At 36.9% G+C, this 23909-nt stretch overlaps 1 protein-coding gene and 1 pseudogene across 1 annotated transcript in view; both read right to left on the bottom strand.

Moving 5' to 3' along the window:
* AGBL4 (AGBL carboxypeptidase 4) overlaps positions 1–23909 on the bottom strand; it is a 1510278-nt gene that overhangs the window by 1334630 nt on the left and 151739 nt on the right. The window lies entirely within an intron of this gene.
* Positions 7533–7651, bottom strand: LOC114212193 (U2 spliceosomal RNA; annotated as a pseudogene).

The following is a 23909-nucleotide window of genomic DNA, read 5'->3' as shown; positions in this document are numbered from 1 at the left end:
CAACACTATGGCAAGTGAAAGCCACAACAAGCAGGGAACACAAGGAAAACAAACTCAAGATCATACCAGCCCAGGCATATATAAAAGGAGGAAGAGGCTAGCCTGATAATTTTCCAGTTTCGTTTATGCCTATTGGATTAAAAATATTTATTAGTGACTGATAATTCTTGGATAAAATTTCCCTTGAAAAGCAGTCTCATTCTTTAGAATTTGGGTTATCTTTAATAACATATAATTTTCATTTGCTATACTGTTATTTATAGTCCTGTGTTAAATATTCAGATTCAATTATAATCATTCTATTCCTAAATGATATTAAGTTATACTTTAAATATGATCCAATATCCCAGGATCCACAAATCTCAGTAAGAAGAAAGCATACCCTTCCCTTCAGCAATGAGCATCCAAATTTTACTTATAAAATTGTTACCATATTTTACCCTGTTTAGATGTATAAAAGGTTAACATCTAATTCCATTTACAATGCTGATCCAGCAAGAAAGAAATTAATTTGGCATTAGAATAGTAACATCAATTTCCCATGTATCCGAAGTAATGCATTTACTGGAAAGAGATTAATATCAATTCCATAAATCATTCACATGCTTTTTCCGGAGTTGGAGACATCTGAGTAATGTCATATATGTGAGCTGATACCACTTTGTGCATACTCCATTCATTAATCTATGCCTGGGGTTGCAGAATAGTTGTCAGAAGAAAATATAAAACTTGGAAAAGAATCAATCTTTCTGTTCTTAATTTTTTGTGACTTGTTTTAGGTAAGGTAAGCCAAATGTTGCCTGCAAAGTGATGACACTGATCCATACTGACAGCCAGTATTTTCAGGAAAAAAAATTTTTTTTTAAATCAAACATGTGGTCAATTGTCATCCTAGTGGTAACAACCACTTAATACACATATGATAAGACAATGTGTAAATGTTAATGTAAAGATTACATTAAGCATCCTCAATAAAATGCTGACTGAAAAGAGAATTGAGTCTGAACCTCTCCCTGTAAACATCAACTCTTCCTTGTTACTGCTGAATTTCATAATCACACAATCTCAGAGTTCTTTGTGTCAGGGTGCTCCATAGAAATAGAAGCAATAAGGGGTGTGGGTGGGTGTATGTGTGTGTAGAAAGAGATTTATTATAAGGAATTGGCTCATACTATTATGAAGGGTAACAAGTTCCAAAATCTGCAGGTAGCAAAACAGAGTCCCACAAGGGCCAGTGGTGTAGTTCCAAGCAAATGCCAGCAGTCGCAAAACCTAGGAAGAACCAACATCTCAGTTCATCTGAACACAGAAAAAAAACTGATGTCCCAGCTCAAGGCACTCAGGCAAGAAAAGTTTCTCCTTACTAAGGGGAGGCTCAGCCTTTTTGTTATATTCAGGTTTTCCCACATTAGGGAGGGCAACCTACTTTATTCAGTCTACCAATTTAAATGTTAATCTTATCTATAAATACCTTCACAGACACACCCAGAATAATGTTTTACCAAATGTCTGGGCATTCCATGGCCCAGTGAAGTTGAAACATAAAATTAATTTTCACAGTACCTCAAAGATCATCTACCAACCCCCAAATTACAGGCCCCAGACCCCTTCATAACAATGAGAAAAACAAGACCCAGATGTGAGCTTGGAGCTCCTAATGCCCAGTAAATATTAGTTATTTTTGACCAATTGATAATTATTAACCTAAATGTAAATCTTTCATTACAAGTCACATGTGGCTAACAAAACTACAGAAAAAAAGGAAGTATGTGATCCAAAGGAAAGAACCCAGACCTTTGAGTCAGATGAGGATCAAATCCTGGCTCTGTAATTTACTAAGTTACTTAAATTTTGATCCTCAGCTTCCTCACCTGAAATAGTGCCTATTTTATAATTTTCTTAGAATTAGAGATAAGGTATATAATGTTTCTTACATAGTAGCCCTCATGTAGTAGATGCTCAATATTTCCCTAACACATTGTTACATGTTCACTTTCTGGACACATGGGAGAATTCCATTTTTGCCCTCCTGAATATAGACATGGCCATGTGACATGTTTTCACTACACAATGTGAATGGAAATTATTTGTGACCCTTGAAGGGTTTTTTTTATTACTTTAAAATCATAGTGAGAAATTTCTCTCTTGCCACAAATTCACAAAACCAAAAGTCCTTATATTTTTATAGTATAGTAACAACTTACAGAATATTTCCTTATCTTCTGTCATTTGCATACAATAGCAGTATTGTCGACTAGGCAGGACAGCCTTCATTAGTCCATTTTAGTGACTAGATCACACACTCAGAGAAGGTAAGTGAGTGCCCAAGGCCACATATATAATAAGTGCCAGGTCTTCTGATTCCCAGGGAATACAATCAGTTAATGGGAAAAAAAAAAAATCACACTGACAGTAAACTGTTTTGTAAAATAATTTATTGACATGTTGATTTGTTTTGGTGTTTTGTGTAGGATACCCCACATTCTATTTCCCCACACACTAGACATAACCCCCTACTACACACACACACACACACACACACACACACACACACACACAGCCCATACTCATTCTTCTCCAAGAGATCTGAAATGATCTCTTGCCTCAGGGGAGGTTTATGTGACAGTAAAAAGGCAAAAGTAGCCTCTAACATTTTTCTTCCTCAAGTTAGCCATGATTATGCTAGTAGAAAAGGGGTCTTCCATTGGAAACAGAAAAGGGGAGGAAATAGTCCCACACACTGATAAAGTGATAGAAATCAAGGATCCCATGAGTGGTGGAAGGAAGAAGTGCTCCCTGACAGTCCTCAGCAGGGGATGGTTGTGCAGGGCACCTAGGGAAGAAGAATTCTGGGCACTAGGGCTCTGGGTCTAGGCAAAGGCCCCAAAAAGACCCCCATTCCCAGCTTGCAGCGAAGCATTCCACCTTCAAGGAGCTACATGGGCTTGGATGATAACGATGTCTATATCCAGACATTTCAAAATCAGAAGGCCTCATCTCATTGTCTAAGTATCACATAAGCCTCTTGGCATTTTATGTAATGGTAGGGAAAGAGACAGAGCCTTAGGGAAGATGAGAAATTAAATTTCCCCAAATCCCAATGAGATGGAGAACAAGAGTCAGATTAATTTTATTTAAATAAACTAAAATAATTTGACATTTATTGCTGAGTATATGAACTAGAATCCACACCTACAACATACAAACAGGCCAAAATTCTTCTGAAAACATATACTTTTTTTTTTTTTTAAGAGAACAAACTGAGGGTTGCTAGAAGGGAGGTGGGTGGGGGGATGGGTTAAGTGGGTGGTGGGTATTAAGGAGGGCACTTGTTATGATGAGTACTGGGTATTATATGTAAGTGATGAATCACTAAATTCTACTCCTGAAACCAATAGTACACTATATGTTAGCTAACTTGAATTTAAATAAAAACTTGGTCCTGAGTTGGGAGTGGGCGAGAAATCAGCATTTTGAGAAAATGAAAATAATACCAGTTCAGCAAAGTTTCCACAATGAGGAATAATAAATCTCTAAAGCTAACATGTGATGTTTTCCTTGCTATAACCAGAAAGTGATTTTGATAGTGAGTTATCATCACTATTATCTTATATTGTTCTCTGGACTCAAATGTATATAGAAAGTAATAATAATTTCACACAGTACTTTCCAGGACCATAGGAAATAAAGCTGTGAGAGACTGCATAAAATTAAACCAGGAATGGAATGTGACCAAGAAGCAGAAGTTTTTGTTCCTGAACTCAATGATGGGCCTAATAATAAAAAAGTTGGAATAAGCAAATAAATAAATAAACAAATAAATAAATACTTGGAAGGAAAAAAAAGAAAACATATACTTGTCAATTTCAAACCTAGGACATTTTCCTGACCATTCCTAAAGGACTAAGTTCTACGAATCCACAAATGTCACCCTTTCTCCATAAATTGCTAGATATTCCAATTATCTACCTCCATCAATGAGGAACAATATATGGTATGAAAACATGCAAATAGTCTTCCCAGATTAGATACTCACTAAAAACAGAGAGTGAGTTAAAGCTCCCCAAAGTAGTAGCAGTTACACTCCCATCTACTCCATTTAAAGGGTCTCAACTTGCTGTCCTATGAGCTAACATAGAACATCACACTGGTTATTTGTTTGTACTCCAACTTGGAGATGCTCAGGTTGTCATGAATAACCCAGCAAATAAATAGATCAATGTTGAATAACCAGAAACTAAGGTATATGAGCACAGGCTTAGAGGTCACCTAGGCCTGAGCTGAACTCCAGGTTCTGCCACTTACTAGTTGTGCACAGTTAAGCACATCACTTTAACTTCTCTGAACCTCAATTTCCTTTTCCAAAACTAGGAATAAAATGTTTGCCCTCCTTTTTGTCCAGGATTTATGAGAGACCACAATAGATGTGAAAACACTTTGTTAACTACAAAATGCTATATAAGTATTAGGAATTATTCACTTTTCTGCTTGCTCTTGCTGTTGTGGTTATTATTTTCCATCAGATCCTAAGGTCTACCAGGAGTAACACATGGTAAGTTTTTACAAATAGGTCCATGTTATCCAGTGTACTCTGTGAAGGGACAGATACAAGAAAGCCTCTAAATTTATTTATTTATTTACTTACTTATTTATATATCATTCATTTAAGGAACATGCATTGAGTGTCTATCATTACCAGACATTGTTTTAAGCATTCAATATTTAACTATATCTCCATCAACCTCTCATAGTGACCATTAGAAGTACTTCTTTTGGCCATCTGTATGACTTCTTTGGAAAACTGTCTATTCACGTCCTCTGCCCATTTCTTAATCAGATTGAGGGTTTTAGTGTTAAATTCTTTATATATTTTGAATATTAACTCCCTATCAAATTTATCACTTGCAAATATCTTCCCTCATTCAGTAGGTTGTCTTTTTGATTTTTTGATGGTTTCACTGTATGAAAGCTTTTTATACTGATGCAATACCAGTAGTTTATTTTTGTTTTTCTTTAACTTGCCTGAGGAGACATATCTAGAAAAATACTGCTACAAATGTCAAAGAAATTACTGCCGATGTTCTCTTCTAGAATGTTTATGGTTTCAGGCCTCACATTCAGGTCTTTAATCTGTTTTGGAGTTTATTTTTATGTATGGTGTAAGAAAGTGGTCCAATTTCATTCTTTTGCATGTAGTCGTCCAGTTTACCCAGGACCGTTTATTCTTACCTCCTTTGTCATAGATTAATGGACCATGTAAGTGTGGGTATATTTCTGGGCTCTCTATTCTGTTCCATTTGTCTCTTGTCTATTTTTCTGCCAGTACCATACTGCTTTGATTACTATAGCTTTGTAGTGTATCTTGACAACTAGGCTTGTGATTCCTCCAGCTTCGTTTTTCTTTCTCAAGACTGCTTTGGCTATTTGGGGTCTTTTGTGTTCCATACAAATTTTAGGATTATTTGGTCTAGTTCTGTGAAAAATGTTATTGGTATATTGATAGGGGTTACATTGATCCTGTAGATTGCTTTAGGTAGCATGGACACTTTAACAATATTAATTCTTACAATAAGGAATGTGGTATATCTTTACACGTGTTTGTATCATCTTCAATTTCTTTTTTTTTTAAAGATTTTATTTATTTATTCATGAGAGACAGAGAGAGAGAGAGAGAGAAGCAGAGGGAGAAGCAGGCTCCCAAGGAGCAGGGAGCCTGATATGGGACTCGATCCCAGGACCCTGGGATCATGACCTGAGCTGAAGGCAGACACTTAACCATCTGAGCCACCCAGGCGCCCCTTCAATTTCTTTTATCAATGTCCTACACTTTTCACAGTATAGGTATTTCATCTCCTTGATTAAGTTTATTTCTAGGTATTTCATCCCTTTGGGTGCAATTACAAATGGGATTGTTTCTTAGTTTCTGTTACTTTGTTATTAGAGTTTAGAAATGCAACAGATTTCCGTATATTAATTTTGTATCCTATTACTATACTGAATGTATTTATTAGTTCCACTAGTTTTTGGTGCAGTCATTAGGCTTTCCTATATACAGTATCATGTCATCTGCAAATAATGAAAGCTTTTCTTCTTCCTTGCCAATTTGTATGCCTTTTGATTTCTTTTTCTTGTCTGACTACTGTGGATAGGACTTCCTGTAGAATGTTCAATCAAAGTGGTGAGTGAACATCCTTGTCGTGTTCCCTATCTTAAAAGAAAACCTTTCAGGTTTTCACCACTGAGTATTAGGTTAGCTGTGAATTTTTCATATATGGCCTTTGTTATGTTGAGTTATATTCTCTCTAAACCCACTTTGGCGAGAGGTTTTATCATGAATGGATATTGTACTTTGTCAAATGCTTTTTCTACATCTACTGAGATGAACATATTGTTTTTATCCTTCCTTTTATTAATATGGTGTATCACACTGATTTATTTATGCTTATTGAATGGTCTTTGCATCCCTGGAATAAATCCAATTTGATCATGGTGAATGATCTTTTTAATATACTATTGATTTTGGTTTTCTAACATTTTCTTGAGAATTTTTGCATCTATGTTCATCAGATTTTTTTATAGTTTTTTATTTTTGTAATCTCTCTGGTTTTAATATCAGGGTAATGCTTGCCTTGTAGAATGAATTGGGAAGTTTTCCTTCCTCTTCTATTTTTTCGAATAGTTTGAGCAGAACAGGTATTAACTCTTAAATCTTTGGTAGAATTCACCTGTTAAGCCAGATGATCCTGGCCTGATTCAGTTTTAAGATTGCATATTTCTAGGAATTTATCTGTCCAGTATTCAGGCATATAATTTTTATAATATTCTCTTATAATTCTTTAAATTTCTATAGATCAATTGTTATTTCTCCTCCTTCATTCTGATTTTGAGTCCTCTCTCTCTCTCTTTTTTTTTTTTTATGAGTCTGGCTAAAGATTTATCAATTTTGTTTTTCCTTTCAAAGAATCAGCTCTTGGTTTCATTGATGTTTTATTTTATTTTTTAGTTTCTATTTATTTTCACTCTAATCTTCATTATTTACTTCTTTCTACTGAATTGGTGCTTTGTTTGTACTTCTTTTTCTAGTTCCTTTAGGTATAAGATTATATTGTTTGGGATTTTTCTTAAGATAGGCCTGTATCAGTACAAACTTCCCTCTTAGACTGCTTTTGCTGCACCCCAAAGATTTGGGACTGCTGTGTTTCCATATTCATTTGTTTCCATATTTTTTTTTATTTCCTTTGATTTCTTAGTTGACCCATTGATTCTTTAGTAGCATGTTATTTACCCTCCGTGTGTTTCTTATACCTGTTTTCTAGTTTCAACACAACTGTGGTCAGAAAAGATGCTTGATATAATTTCGATCTTCTTAAATTTATTGAGACTTGTTTTGTGCCCTAATGTGATCTATACTGGAGAATGTTTCATGTGCCCTCAAAAAGAATGTGTATTCTGCTGTTCTTTAGATGGAATGTTCTGTATATATCTGTTAAGTCCATCTAGTCTAATGTATCATTCAAAGCCACTGTCCCCTTATACATTTTCTGTCTGAATAATCTATCCATTGATGTAAGTGGGGTGTCACAGTCCCTTACTATTAAACTGATAAGAACAGATACTACACTTGATCTTAGCCAAAATGCAGAGAAGTGATTGTGAGAGATAGTAGCCACACTTGTGGTGAGCATACCATAATGTATAAATTTGTGGAATCATGTCTTACACCTGAAATTAATGTAACACTGTGTCAACTATACACAAATAAATAAAAATTTATTTCTAAAGTCCCCCACTATATTACTATCAATTTTCACTTTATGTCTATTAATATTTACTTTGTGCATTTAGGTGCTCCTACATTGGATGCATAGATATTGACACTTATTATATCTTCTTGTTGGATTAATCCTTTTCTCATTATGTAATATCCTTCTTTGTATCTTGCTTTGTTTAAAACAGTCTTTGTTTTAAAGTCCACTCTGTCTGGGGGTGCCTGGGTGGCTCAGTCAGTTAAGCATCTGCCTTCAACTCAGGTCATGATCCCAGGGTCCTGGGATAGACCCCTGTATCAGGCTCCCTGCCCAGCAGGGAGTCTGCTTCTCCCTCTCCCTCTGCCCTTCCCCCCAGCTCGTGCTCTCAATCTCCCCCTCTCTCAAATAAGTAAATAAAATCTTTAAAAATAAATAAAAAACAAACAAATAAATAAATAATAAAGTCCACTTTGTCTGCTGTAAGTACTGCTACCCTGGCTTTTCCCCCCATGGTTCCATTTTCATGGACTACCTTTTTCCATCCATTCACTTTCAGTCTGTGTGTGTCTGTAGCTCTGAAATGAGTCTCCTGAAGGCAGCATGTATATGGGTCTTGTTTTTTTCATCCATTTCATCACCCTATGTCTTTTGACTGGGGGCATTTACTCCACTTAACATTTAAAGTAATTACTGAAAAATTTTTTAAAAAGTAATTATTGTTAATTATATAGATACTGCAATTTTGTTGTTTTCTGTTTATTTTTGTATTCTTCTCTTGCTCTCTTCCCTTGCAGTTTGATGGCTTTCTTTAGTGTTATGCTTGGGTTCCTTTATTTTCTCTATGTATATATCTATTATGGGTTTTTGATTTGAACCATAGGGTTCATACATAACATCCTATGTATATAGCAGTCTATATTAGGTTGATGGTCATTTAAGTCTGAACAGTTTAAAAGCACTAAATCTTTAACTCCTGTTCACATGTTATATATATAATGTCATATTTTACACTTTTTATTTTATGTATCCCTTGACTACTTTTGGTAGATATAATTGATTTTGCTACTTCTGTGTTTTAAACCCCATGTGGCTTTATAAGTGATCAATTAACTACCATTACTATATGTTTGCTCTTACCAGTGAAATTTTTTCTTCAATGATTTTCTTACTTCTAGTTATGGTCTTTTCTTTCCACTTAAAGAATTACCTTTAACATTTCTTGTGAGGCTAGTTTAATGGTGATAAGCTCCTTTAACTTTTGCTGGGAAATATTTTATCCCTCCTTCAATTCTGAATGATAATCTTACAGGGTACTGTATTCTGGGTTGTAGGTTTTGTCCTTTCAGCACTTTGAACATATCACACCACTCCCTTCTGGCCTGCAAAGTTTCTGCTGAAAAATCATCTGATACCCTATGGGGTTTCCTTGATACATAACTGTTTGCTTTTCTGTTGTTGCTTTTAAGATTCTTTGTCTTTAATTTTTGCCATTTTAATTATTATGTGTCTTGGTGTGGACCTCCCTGGGTTCATCTTGTTTGGGGTTCTCTGTGTGTCCTAGTCCTGGATGTCTGTTTCCTTAGCCAGATTAGAAAAGTTTTCAGCTATTATTTCTTCAAATATGTTTTCTTCCTACTCTTCTCCCTCTTTCCCTTCTGGGATACCTATAATGTGAATGTTATGCTTGATAATGTTGCAGAGGTGCCTTAACTTATTCTCATTTTGTATTATTTTTTCTTTTTGATGTTGAGCTTGGATGTTTTCCATTACCCTACCTTCCTGATCACTAATCTGTTTTTCGCATCCTTCAATATGCTATTGATTCCTTCTAGTGTATTTTTCATTTCAGTAATTGTATTCTTGCACTCTGACTATACTTTTTTTTTTTCTATCCTTTAGTAGAAATTGAGTTTATTCTCTCTTCACTCAAGTCTGGTAAGTAGCTTTGTGACCATTACATTGAACTTTTTATCAGGCATTTTGCTTATTTCTACTTTGATTAGCTCTTTTTCTGTGCTTCGGTCTTATTCTTTCATTTGGGACATATTCTTTTGTCTCCTCATTTTGTCCAATTCTCCCTGTTTATTTCTATGTATTACATAGGTCAGAAATCACCTATGTAAAAGATCTCCTGTGGTACCCTGTAGCACAATGACCCCTGGTCACCAGAACCAGGCTCTACAAGGGTGTCCCCTGAATGCACTACATGTTCCCTCCTGTTTTAGCTAAGCCACATTGCTGTGGGCTCTCCGGTGAGTGGGGCCAGCAGTCAGACTGACTTTTCTCCAATTAACCACTGTGACAACTGTGGGCACACTGAAGCCCCACATCGGCACACTGTGACAACTGAGGGGCTTGCTCCCTGCATAGCCATCTAGGAGGCCCAGCTGCCAGAACTGTGGGAAATCTCTTTTGTGGGGTTATCTTCCCCACTCTTCAAAACAGGAATAACTTTTGAGGGGTACCGATTCCAGCCAAGTTGCCTGCCAAATGTGGCAGGGCAGGAGTAACCTTGGAGGGCACCTACAAAGGTAAGACTAGAGGGCTGGGTAGGTCAGATCCAAAGGAGAATACTGGTGTGAAGCATGTGGTGCTATAAAGGTATATGCAGAACGTGAGAACTGGCTCCCATAAGTATAAGGCTATCCAAGCTGGCAAAGTGCAAGAAAAATAATGCCCACCAGCACTTTTGTTCCCAGAAAAATCTCCTGCAGACCCTTGGCCCTCCAGCATATGTCCTAAAATTAGACAATAAATCTCTTTCACATATACCCCAGGCCCTTTTCAAACTGCTGCTTCTATGCTGTGTCTCAGTTCAAGTCATTTAGCATTCTGGCTCTTTAAGCCCAGAGTCTTAGTTTCCTATAATCGTCTAGATCCTCTAGAGTTAAATCCAATTGATTTTGAAGTTCCTGGGGTTAAGCCCCACTGATTTTCAAAGTTAGACCTTAGGGCACCTGGGTGACTCAGTCATTAAGCATCTGCCTTTGGCTCAGGTCATGATCACAGGGTCCTGGGATCGAGCCCTGCATTGGGCTCCCTGCTCAGTGGGAAGCCTGCTTCTCCCTCTCCCACTCCCCCTGCTTGTGTTCCCTCTCTCACTGTCTCTCTCTCTGTCAAATAAATAAATAAAAATCTTTAAAAAAATTTTTTTTAAAGTTAGATCTTAAGGGAACTCATCTTTCCAGTGCAGGTCCCCAGGGCCAGATATGCCCAGTGATCCCCTTGTTCCTATATGCTTGTGATGTCCCTCCTGTTTGTAGTTAGTTGCACTGGGGATTTGGTTCCCAACAACATCTCTGTCCCTCCTATCCTTTTCAATGTGGCCTTCTCTATACACCTAGCTGTGGAAGATCTGTTCTGCCAGTCTCGGGTCATTTTCAGCATTAGCTGCAACACATGTAGTTGTTGCCTCACTGTATCCATGGAACGGGAGAGCTCAGGATCCTCCTTCTCTACCATCTTCCCTACACTTTATCAAGTCATGGGAAGCTTTAAATTCTATGTTAAAAGGCTTGGGCTTCATTTCATAGATAATGAACATCCCTTGAAGATTCTTATCTATTCTTTTTTTATTATTATTATTCTTAACTATTCTTAACAAGCTAATGCTATTTTTTTGGTCTACTCCTATTGATTTTAATTCCATGCTACTCCAAAGATTTTTAACAAATGTGGCCTCTCTTATTTGCTCTTCTAGTAAGTGATGACTCTGATATGCCACCCAACATCTTATAGCTTCCCAGTGAGACTCAGACAGAATATAATGGGCACTCAATACACTGTTTTCAAAACATTGATTAAATGAATGAATGATTATAAATGACTCTACCTTCTTTGTTGATAAAGAACAGTCTTTTTCTTTTGTTTTTCAAAATGTTGTTTTTCAAAATGTTTTATAATCACTATAATGACTAGGTCTTTTTAAGACCTTATTTTTGAAGCTTACATGAATATTCTGCATCACATGCTAAAAAATCATGGCTCTTATTTCTCTTCAGTGAAAACAGGGCAAGAAGGAGGAAAGGAGGTGGTGAAGAAGGAAAAGGAGGAAGAGAAGAGAGTTAATATTGTTGCAATTTATGGAGTGTCTACCATGTGTAAGGCATTTGATATATTACCTTGAGTGATCTTCACAACCATTCTATGAGATACTTTACTATTCTACATATTTTAAATTGAAAAACAATTTCAGAAAGGCTAAGTATGATGGTTAATTTTATGGATCAAAGTTGCCGGGCCATGGTGCTTAGATATGTGATCAAACGTTATTCTGGACACTTCCCTGGAGGTGTTTTATGATGAAATTAACATTTAAATCAGTGGATTTTGTGTAAAACAGATTGCCCTTCATAATGTGAGTGGGCTTCATCCAATCAGGTGAAATTGTGAATAGAACAAAAGACTGACCTACCACTAGCAAGAGGAAATTCTGCCAAAAGACAGCCTTTCAACTTGAACTGCAACATCAGTTCTCTAGATTTTTCCACCTGACAACACTCAAACTTGAACTGCAGTACAGGTTCCCCCCCAGATCTCCAGCCTGCCACTCTATGCTGCAGATTTTGGACTTCCCAGCCTCCATAATTTCATGAGCCAATTCTTAAAATAAATCTTTTTATTACATAAAGATAGATAGATAGATAGATAGATAGATAGATAGATGATAGACAGATACTTTCTGTTTCTCTGGAGAATGCTTAGTACAACACTAATTAACTGAAACAAGGTCACCCAGGTAGTAAATAGTAAAACCAGAACTCACAACCAGATCTGTCTCTTTCCAAACCTAAGAATCCACTAGCTACATGATTTCCCATAAAATATATTTAAGCATTAAAATATCAAAAATGAAATCTACATTTACATACATTTTTAAACTATTCAACATCTCTTTCTGTAAATTTATAAATAAAAAAAACCATTTCTTTCTTTTGTTGGCACACTCTTCATAATTATAAAAATTGATAAAAGATAAAAACCTTTTGTAATTTAAGTTTAACATACAGGAAAATTTTTTAAAAACACACAAAACATATTGGGAAGAAATTAACCAATACATATGGATATGAGCATTTGCTTCTAAATGTTGCAATGAAATCTGCCCTATGAGATATTTCTTCCAACACATTTGTTTAAACAAGAATGTTCTGCTATATTTAAGGGACACTTAAAATACAAATGTTCTGTGACTGATGTAAATTATGAATAGAGTGACAACTGAAGACTAAGACAAGGCACTGAATCAGGTTAATACATCTATCCTTAGCTCCTTTAGGATATCTTATATAAATCTGAGTTAATGATAAAGTAAAGAACCATATTAGATATCCATTACCTCATCTATACTAACTCTACCCCTGTAGAGACAAGGACAGAGGTAGGAGAACAGAAGACTATAGAAAAATGTCTCATTCATCCAAAAGAAAATGAAGATTTTTAGTTGAGTAGAAATTTACCAAACATTTTATACCTACCCTATTATTTTTAAGGAACTGCCATTTATTCATTCATTCATGTATGTTTTAAGTACCTATTAAAAACTAGCCAATGTAAAACAAGGAAAGAAATCCCTGTTCCCGCCCTCAAGAAGCCCATGTTTGCAGACAACAATAAAATCTATTTTCCATAAAAGAAATATCAAAAAAGTTGTAACTGGAAATTAGAAGAATTAGAATTAAATGAGTGATTGACTGGGATGGCTAAGAAAAGTCAAAGGAGCTCTTCTGTTTTAAACTTAGAACATGATCAGTTTGGTTTTGGGAATGACCAGTTTAAAACATCAATGAAACAACTCGCTAGAGACATAACCAGGTAGATTAAAATATGGGATTGGTGCTTTGAAAAGAGTTCAAAACTGATGATACTTTCCAAGGCAGTGCTCTTCAAAATTTAGTTTGCTGGCCTACAAACTGCTTAGTACAGATTGCCCATAAAACAAGTACAGTATTATTTTTTTATACCCATTTGACATCGAAATTCATGACTGGTGTCCTATCTAGTTAACAGAGTATAAACCAGCCTGGATGCTAACAAATTCATTAAGTGAATTGCATATGGCCTGAGTTTCATATAAGTCATACATAGCAAGACCATATATAGAGCCATGATATTGAAAATTAAAAAAAAAAACATTTCTTGAGCACACATAGTTTTGAAAAGCACTGTATCACTACATTACTTATGTGCTAATAATCATATAAAGATTATGACATAATAAAAGTGTATTCCAGAACTTCTAAGACTGCAGGGAAACATGTAAAGTGACTAACAAAGAGTAAGTACTCAAGAAATTAAGCAATCTAATTTTTAGGCAAATTTTTATTATATGTACATATGTGCATTTTATTCGAAGAGAATACATAGTTTTCATCAGATTCTCAAAAATGCCTATGACCTAGGAAAGGCTAATAAACACTGTAGTACAAATTACTACTATTACCTCTGTACCCCCGGTATCTGCCACATAATTCATTCATCCTTTTAACAAATGGTTACCGAAAGCCTACTATATGTCAGGCCTTGGTGATATAGCAAATAGACAAAGTAACTATTCTTATTGTAGGGGTTGGCAGATAAATAAACAAGTAAATGAACAAGCAGAGCATAAAAACAGGACGATATGACAGAGTGACTGGGTGGCTACTTTACACTGGCAATTCAGAGAAGGCCTCTCTGAGGAAGCAATATGTAAGCTGAGATCTGAATGCCAAGATGCAAAGATGTTGGTGGAGGGGGAGGAGGATCAGTATTTCAGGAGGAAGAAATGTCTGGACCAAACAGCCTAAAGCAGAAACAAATCTGGCCTGCTCTGTGAACAGGCAGAAAGTCACCCTGGCTAAAGCATTATTAGGAAGAATGCAATAGCATAAGGTAGTCAGAAAAGTAGTCAAGGTCCAGATGCACTTTGCAATCAGTATAAAGAGTCTAGATTTTATTCTAATTCTGATGGAAAGACAGTAGTATATTTTAAATAGGACAGGAATATACTCAGATTTGAGTTTAAAAAGGATCACTTTAGATACTGTGTTAAGAATAGATAATGGGAGTGGGGACCATATATGGAAAGAAACAAAAAGAATGGTAGTTCTGACAGATGTTCATAGTTTGAATGAGGGAGGCATATACAAAGAAATTAATGGATTCAAAATATTTAATAAGCATAATAATGATTCTCAGCGGATGGATGGATGCTGAATTATTAGATGTAATAATCAAGATTTATAAAAATTATTTTAAAAAAGGAGATCTGAACCTTGGAGAATGCCTTAAGGGTCACATGTGGATGAAAACAAGAATGGTCAGAAAGGGAGGTGAATAAGGACAATAGAGTCAATGCTGCCAGTGAAAAAGAGCGTCAAAAAATAAGTGTGATCATTAGAAATGTCATATGCTACAGAGGATCAAGAGTAAGACAAGACCACCAAATTACATGACTAATGTCTCTGGCAACCTTTCAGAGAATATCTTGCTGGAACAGTGAAGATACAAACAAGACTGAGAGGATAAAAATGTAATAGGTGTATTGAGACATTGCTATTTTTACTGGAAGTCATTCTAAAATCATCTTATACATCATTTAATCTTGCCATGATAATAAAGAACAGATCTGTTAAAGGTTATAAGCTTAAATTTTATTCTTTACTTTTATATTTTCTGCCTCCTCCCTTCTGTCAGCTTGTGAAATTTGATTTCTCACCAAAGGGCATTCCTATATCCTCAGGCTCCACCCTAATTACAAATTTCTGGAGCTAAAAACGCATATTATCAAGATAGTTAAAACTGTCTAAATAAGAAGAAATAAATGCTAAGTATCACCTCTGAGAAGTAAGGTAAATGAATTTTAATACATGTATTTTACAACTATATTGGCTGTTCAAAAGTTTCCCATCATCCAAACCCAAGTTCTCAGCAACAGTATAAAAAAAAAAAAAAAAAAAAGATTGCTGGATAGGTGATTGTTTTCTATAACTCATTTCACTCATGCTAAATTCCTCAATTATGCATTTTATAATTTGAGGTCAATAGTCATGAAAATATAATAAATCCATGTATAACTAATTTCATCTGATAATTTCTTCTCATTCTCACACTAATTCTTTCAACAAATATTTATTGGGCACCTATCACATACCAGGCATTGTTCTAGGCACCAAGAAATGAAAGAAAAATCCTACCTTGACAGAGTTTATAGTCTAATGGAGGAGACAGATAATAAAAAATAAATAAATAAGTGAATAAAATTAATATTATATTAGATAGTTGTAAGTGCTAGGAAGAAAAAATAAAATAGGGATTTAGGAAATGTCAGGGACTAAGAGTTGAAATTTTGCACAGGGTCACAGAGACATTTGAGCAAAAAACTGAAATGAGAGGAAAAAAAACATGCTTTCCGAAAGAACATTCCAGGCAATGTATTAATGTGCAATTCCAGCAGAGCAAGATGGAGGAGGAGTAGGAGACCTGGATTTGGTCTGGTCTCAAGAATTCAGCTGAATAGGAATCAAACCATTCTGAACACCTACAAACGGAACAGGAGATCGAAGAAAAGAATAGCAACAAAACTCTGAACAGAAAAGCGACCATTTACTGGAAGGTAGGACGTGCAGAGAAGTGAATCCGAGGCAATATTCGGGAGGATAGACGGCGGGGGAGGCGGCTTCCGTCAGCCGCTTCTGGCAACTGATAGAGCAGCGGAGCACAAAATCGGAAATTTTAGAAGTCAGCTCCGCTGAAGGATGTCGCTCCACTGGCTAACCTGGGGGTGAAACCCTCATGGGACACTGTGGTCTCAGGACACTCGGGGTCACGGAAAGACCAGGGGTACCTGAGTGCAGCAGAGATCCCAGGTATCAGAGCGGGGAAACCGGCTGCAGAGACGGAGCCGAGGCGCGGGCTCTCAGCTCGGGGTTGCCATAAACCGTGATCGGTGACAGTCCAGCCACTGCTCCGCCAGCAGGGACCCAACAAGCAGCAGAGCCGGGGAGACTCCCATTCTTCCCCTGGGAGGAGTGGCGCGGGAGGGCACCGCAGGGATCTGCTGGGATTGGAGAATCCACACGGGGTCGGGTGCCAGAGATAGAAACGCTCGGTCACAGGCCGGGTGAGCAGGGCATGAGACCGGAGACCGGGGAGGCGGGAGTGACTGACTGCTTTCCTCTGGGGGCGCACTGAGGAGCTGGCCCCAAGTTCTCGGCTCCTCTGGGAGGAGATTGGGAGGCCACCATTTTCACTCTCATCCTCCAAAGCTATACCAAGAGGTTTCAGGGAACAAAAGCTCCCGAAGGCAAACCGGAGCAGATTGCTTAGCCCAGAACGACAAGGGCGGGGCAATTCCGCCTCTGGCAAAGGCATTTGGGAACCACGGTGACAGGCTCCTCCCCCCAGAAGATCAGGACGAACAGCCAGCCAAGACCAAATTTACCCATCAAGGACAACAGGAGAACTCCAGCACTAGGGGAATATTGCACATAGATTTCGTGGCTTTTTTACCATGATTCATTAGTTTTTGAAAGTGAATTTTTTTTTACTGTTTTTCTTTGAATTTTTCTTTTTCCCTTTTCAACCAAAATCTGATCAATCCCTTTTTGGAAAAAAAAAATTATTTTTCATTTTTAGAGTCAGATTCTATCCCTTCATAGTAGATACCCTTATTTATGGCATATATGTATAAGTCGTTCTCCCTTTAAAATTTTGAGATACAGTTTCTTCTAACAAATCAAAATATTCCCTAAATCACTAGTGTATGGCTTTGTTCTAGTCTCCTGCCTGATCACATTCTCTCCCTTTTTTTTCTTTTTTTTTCCTAAATCTTCTTCTTTCTTTTTTCAAACAATTTCTTATCTTATTGATTCCTTTTATAAAATCTTTTATAATTTTCATCTTTACAGAAATCTTCCATCCCTTCATAGTATCAACTCTTATTTTGTACATATATGAGTCTTTCATTAAAATTTTAGGAGACACTTTCTTCTAACAGACCAAAATCCACCCAAAATCTAGTATGTGGCACTGATCTATGCACTAGCCTGATCATATTTGATCATATTCTGTTTTTTTTTTGTTTTCTTCTGTTTTTGTTCTTTTCTTTCTTTTCCTTTTTCTTTTATTTTTCTTTCTTTTTTCTTTCTTTCCCTTTCTTTTCCCCTGGTTTCAGGTCTTTTCTTTTTGTTTAGAGAATATTTGCTGGGGACGTTGTTAACCTGTTAGCATTTTGCTCTATCATTCATCTCTTCTCCTCTGGACAAAATGACAAGACGAAAAAAATCACCTCAGCGAAAACAACAAGAGCTAGTACCATCTGCCAGTGACCTACTCAATAGAGACATTAGTATGATGTCGGACCTAGAGTTCAGGATCATGATTTTAAAGATACTATCTGGGCTTGAAAAATGCATGGAAGTTATTAGAGACACACTTCCTGGAGAAATAAAAAAACTTAAATCTAACCAAATCGAAACCAAAAAGGCTATCAATGAGGTGCAATCAAAAATGGGGGCACCAAATGCTAGGATAAATGAGGCAGAAGAGAGAATTAGCGATATAAAAGAGCAAATATGGAAAATAAGAAGCTGAGAAAAAGAGAGATAAACAACTACTGGAATATGCGGGCATATTTCAAGGGATAAGCGATACGATAAGATGAAACAACATTAGAATAATTGGGATCCCAGAAGAAGAAAGAGAGAGGGGGGCAGAAGGTATATTGGAGCAAATTATAGCAGAGAACTTCCCTAATGTGGGTAAGGAAACAGGGATCAAAATCCAGGAGGCACAGAGAAACCCTCTCAAAATCAATAAAATTCGGTCAACAACCCGACATCTAATACTAAAACTTACGAGTCCCAGAGACAAAGAGAAAATGTTGAAAGCGGCTCAGGAGAAGAGATATGTAACCTATAATGGTAGAAACATTAGATTGACAACAAATCTATCCACAGAGACCTGGCAGACCAGAAAGGACTGCCATGATAACTTCAGAGCACTAAATGAGAAAAATATGCAGCCAAGAACACTATATCAAGCAAGACTATCATTGAAAATTGAACGAGAGATAAAAAGCTTCCAGGACAACCAAAAACTAAAGGAATTTGCAAACACAAAACCAGGCCTAAAAGAAATGTTGAAAGGGGTCCCCTAAGCAAAGAGAGAGCCTAAAAGCAGAATAGACCAGAAAGCAACAAAGACAATATACAGTAACAGTCACCTTACAGACAATACAATGTCACTAAATTCATATCTTTCAATCGTTACCCTAATGTAAATGGGCTAAATGTCCCAATCAAAAGACACAGGCTATCAAATTGGATTAAAAAACAAAACCCAACAATATGCTGTCTGCAAGAGACACATTTTAGACCCAAAGGCACCCCCACATTGAAAGTGAGGGGGTGGAAAACCATTTACCATGGTAATGGACACCAAAAGAAAGCTGGGGTGGCAATCCTTATCTCAGAAAAATTAGATTTTAAAAGAAAGACTGTAATAAGAGATGAGGAAGGACACTATATCCTACTTAAAGGGTCTATCCAACAAAAAGGCCTAACAATTGTAAATATCTATGCCCCTAACATGGAAGCAGTCAATTATATAAGGCAATTAATACCAAAGCAAAGAAACACATCGACAACAATACAATGATAGTGGGGGACATTAACACCACCCGCACTGAAATAGATCATCTAATCAAAAGATAAACAAGGAAATAAAGACACACTGGACCCAATGGCCTTCACAGACATATTCAGAACATTCCATCCCAAAACAACAGAATACACATTCCTCTCTAGTGCCCATGGAACATTCTCTAGAATAGACCACATCCTAGATCACAAATTAGGTCTGAACTGGTACCAAAAGATTGGGATTATTTCCTGCATATTTTCAGACCATAGTGCTTTGAAACTAGAACTCAATCACAAGAGGAAAGTCGGAAAGAAGTCAAATACACGGAGGCTGAAGAGCATCCAACTAAAGAATGAATGGGTCAACCAGGAAATTAAAGAAGTATTTTAAAAATATTTGGAACCAATGAAAATGAAAACACAACTGTTCAAAATCTGTGGAATACAGCAAACGCAGTCCTAAGAGAAAAGTATATAGCAATACAAGCCTTTCTCAAGAAACAAAAAAGGTCTCAAATACACAATCTAACACTACACCTAAAGGAGCTAGAGAAAAAACAGCAAATAAAGCCTAAACGCAGCAGGAGAAGAGAAATAATAAAGATCAGAGCAGAAATCAATGAAATAGAAACCAAAAGAACAGTACAACAGATCAACGAAACTAGGAGCTGGTTCTTTGAAAGAATTAACAATATTGATAAACCCCTGGCCAGACGTATCAAAAAGAAAAGAGAAACGACCCAAATCAACAAAATCATGAATGAAAGAGGAGAGATCACAACCAACACCAACGAAATACAAACAATTATAAGAACATATTATGAGCAACTATGTGCAGCGAATTAGATAACCTGGAAAAATGGATGCTTTCCTACAAATGTGTCAACTACCAAAATTGAACCAGGAAGAAATAGAAAATCTGAACAGACCTATAACCACTAAGGAAATTGAAGCAGTCATCAAAAATCTCCCAACAAACAAAAGCATAGGGCCAGATGGCTTCCCAGGGAATTCTATCAAACATTTAGAGAAGAATTAATACCTATTCTCCTGAAACTGTTCCAAAAATTAAAATGGAAGGAAAACTGCCAAACTCATTTTATGAGGCCACAATTACCTAAATCCCTAAACCAGACAAAGACCCCATTAAAAGGAGAATTACAGACCAATATCCTTGATGAATATGGATGCAAAAATTCTCACAAAAATACTAGCCAATAGGATCAAACAGTACATTAAAAGAATTATTCACCATGACGAAGTCGGATTTATCCCTGCGCTGCAAAGTTGATTCAACATCAGCAAATCAATCAACATGAAACAATTTATTAACAAAAGAAAGAACAAGAATCATATGATCCCTTCAATAGGTGCAGAAAAAGCATCTGACAACGTACAGCATCCTTTCTTGATCAAAATTCTTCAGAGTATAGGGAGAGAGGGTACATGCCTCAATATCATAAAATCCATCTATGAAAAACCTACAACGAATATCATTCTCAATGGGGAAAAGCTGAGACCTTTTCCTTTAGGGTCAGGAACACGGGAGGGATGTCCACTTTCACCACTGCTATTCAACATAATATTAGAAGTCCTAGCCACAGCAATCAGACAAAAAAAAAGAAATCAAAGGCATCCAAATCAGCAAAGAAGTCAAACTATCACTCTTTGCAGATAATATGATACTTTATGTGGAAAACCCAAAATATTCCAATGCAAAACTCCTAGAACTCATATAAGAATTCAGGAAAGTGGCAGGATATAAAATCAATGCACGGAAATCAGTGGCGTTCCTATACACCAACAACAAGACAGAAGAGAGACAAATCAAGGAGTCAATCCCATTTAAAATTGCACCCAAAACCATAAGATACCTAGGAATAAATACAACCAAAGAGGCAAAGGATCTGAACTGACAAAACTATAAAATATTCATGAAAGAAACTGAGGGAGAGAGAAAGAAAAGGAAAAACGTTCCATGCTCATGCATTGGAAGAAGAAACATTGTGAAGATGTCAATGCTACCTAGAACAAACTACACATTCTTTGCAATCCCCATCAAAATAGCATCCACTTTTTTCAAAGAAATGGAACAAATAATCCTAAAATGTGGATAAAACCAGAAGAGACCCCGAATAGCCAGAGGAAAGTTGAAAAAGAACAGCAAAGCCGGTGGCATCACAATTCCAGACTTCCAGCTCTATTACAAAGCTGTCATCATCAAGACAGTATGGTACTGGCACAAAAACAGACACATAGATCAATGGAACAGAATAGAGAGCCCAGAGATGGACCCTCAACACTATAGTCAACTCATCTTTGACAAAGCAGGAAAGAATGTCCAATGGAAAAAACACAGTCTGTTCAACAAATAGTGTTGGGAAAATTAGACAGCCACATGCAGAAGAATTAAACTGAACCATTTCCTTACACGACACACAAAAATAGACTCGAAATGGTTGAAAGACCTAAACGTGAGACAGGAGTCCATCAAAATCCTAAAGGAGAACACCGGCAGCAACCTCTTCGACCTCAGCCACAGCAACTCCTTCCTAGAAACATCGCCAAAGGCAAGGGAACCAAGGGCAAAAATGAACTATTGGGACTTCATCAAGATAAAAAGCTTTTGCACAGCAAAAGCAACAGTCAACAACACCAAAAAACAACTGACAGAATGGGAGAAGATATTTGCAGAAGACATATCAGATAAAGGGCTAGTATCCAAAATCTATAAAGAACTTACCAAACGCAACACCCAAAGAACAAATAATCCAATCAGGAAATGGGCAGAAGACATGAACAGACATTTTTCCAAAGAAGACATCCAAATGAACAACAGACACATGAAAAAGTGCTCAACATCGCTCGGCATCAGGGAAATCCAAATCGAAACCTCAATGAGATACCACCTCACACCAGTCAGAATGGCTAAAATGAACAAGTCAGGAAACTACAGATTTTGGCGAGTATGCGGAGAAAGGGGAAGCCTCCTGCACTGTTGGTGGGAATGCAAGCTGGTGCAACCACTCTGGAAAACAATATGGAGGTTCCTCAAACAGTTGAAAATAGAGATACCCTACAATCCAGCAAGTGGACTACTGGGTATTTACCACAAAGATACAAATGTAGGGATCTGAAGGGGTAAGTGCACCCCAATGTTTATAGCAGCAATGTCCACAATAGCCAAACGGTGGAAAGAGTCAAGATGTCCATTGACAGATGAATGGATAAAGAAGATGCGGTATATATACACAATGGAATATTATGCAGCCATCAAAAGGAATGAGATCTTGCGATTTGCAATGACGTCGATGGAACTGGAGGGTGTTATGCTGAGTGAAATAAGTCAATCAGAGAAAGACATGTATCATATGACATCGCTGATATGAGGAATTCTTAATCTCAGGAAACAAACTGAGGGTTGCTGGAGTGGTGGGGGGGTGGGAGGGATGGGGTGGCAGGGTGATAGACATTGGGGAAGGTATGTGCTATGGTGAGCACTATGAATTGTGTAAGACTGTTGAATCATAGATCTGTACCTCTGAAACAAATAATTCAATATTTGTTAAGAAAAAAAAAAGAAGATAGAAGGAGGGGAAGAATGAAGGGGATTAAATAGGAGGGGAAGACGAACCATGAGAGACGATGGACTCTGAAAAACAAACTGAGGGTTCTAGAGGGGAAGGCGGTGGGCGGATGGGTTAGCCTCGTGATGGGTATTAAAGAGGGCACGTTCTGCATGGAGCACTGGGTGTTACGCACAAACAATGAATCATGGAACACTACATTAAAAAATAATGATGTAATGTATGGTGATTAACATAACAATAAAAAAATTAAAAATAATAATAAAAAAAAATAAAGTGCAATTCCTATGTTACCTTCTATAAAATGTCTCCCACCCTCACCCAACACCATCCCACACCATCTATATACAAAAAATGAACCACGTCGCTTTCTGGTCTTACTTCACATTTCAGTACTGGCCTCCATAAAACAACCCTGTAAGATATTGTCATGCCTGTTTTAAAGAGGTACTAATCAAAGTACAGCATTAGTGAATGGGAAAGCTAAGGTTTAATGCCTTCTATTCTATAGAACTATATATCTGACTACAGTCCTTCTGGCATCTTATTTTCCATAGCACACAAGAAAAGAGGAAAAGGAGATTTTTACTTATTCAAAAAGCTCAGGCTTGTCTGAAAGAAAAGGGATTTTAAAATAAACAATACTTTCCCAAAATAAAGTGCAAACTCACAGAGTAAAGTGAAATTACATGGCTATATTTTCTTTTTTAAAAGATTTTATTTATTGGGTGCCTCGGTGGCTCAGTTGGTTAAGCGACTGCCTTCGGCTCAGGTCATGATCCTGGTGTCCCGGGATCGAGTGCCGCATCGGGCTCTCTGCTCAGCAGGGAGTCTGCTTCTCCCTCTGACCCTCTTCCCTCTCGTGCTCTCTATCTCTCATTCTCTCTCTCTCAAATAAATAAATAAAATCTTAAAAAAAAAGAAAAGAAAATTCATCAAAAAAAAGATTT

This window comes from Eumetopias jubatus, unplaced genomic scaffold (genome assembly GCF_037043125.1).
Source record: "Eumetopias jubatus isolate StellerSeaLion01/CBP00866 unplaced genomic scaffold, mEumJub1_p1.0 scaffold_4, whole genome shotgun sequence".
In the NCBI taxonomy this organism is placed as follows: domain Eukaryota; kingdom Metazoa; phylum Chordata; class Mammalia; order Carnivora; family Otariidae; genus Eumetopias; species Eumetopias jubatus.
Note: the sequence above shows the minus strand (reverse complement) of the source record. Positions and strands in the feature narration are given on the sequence as shown.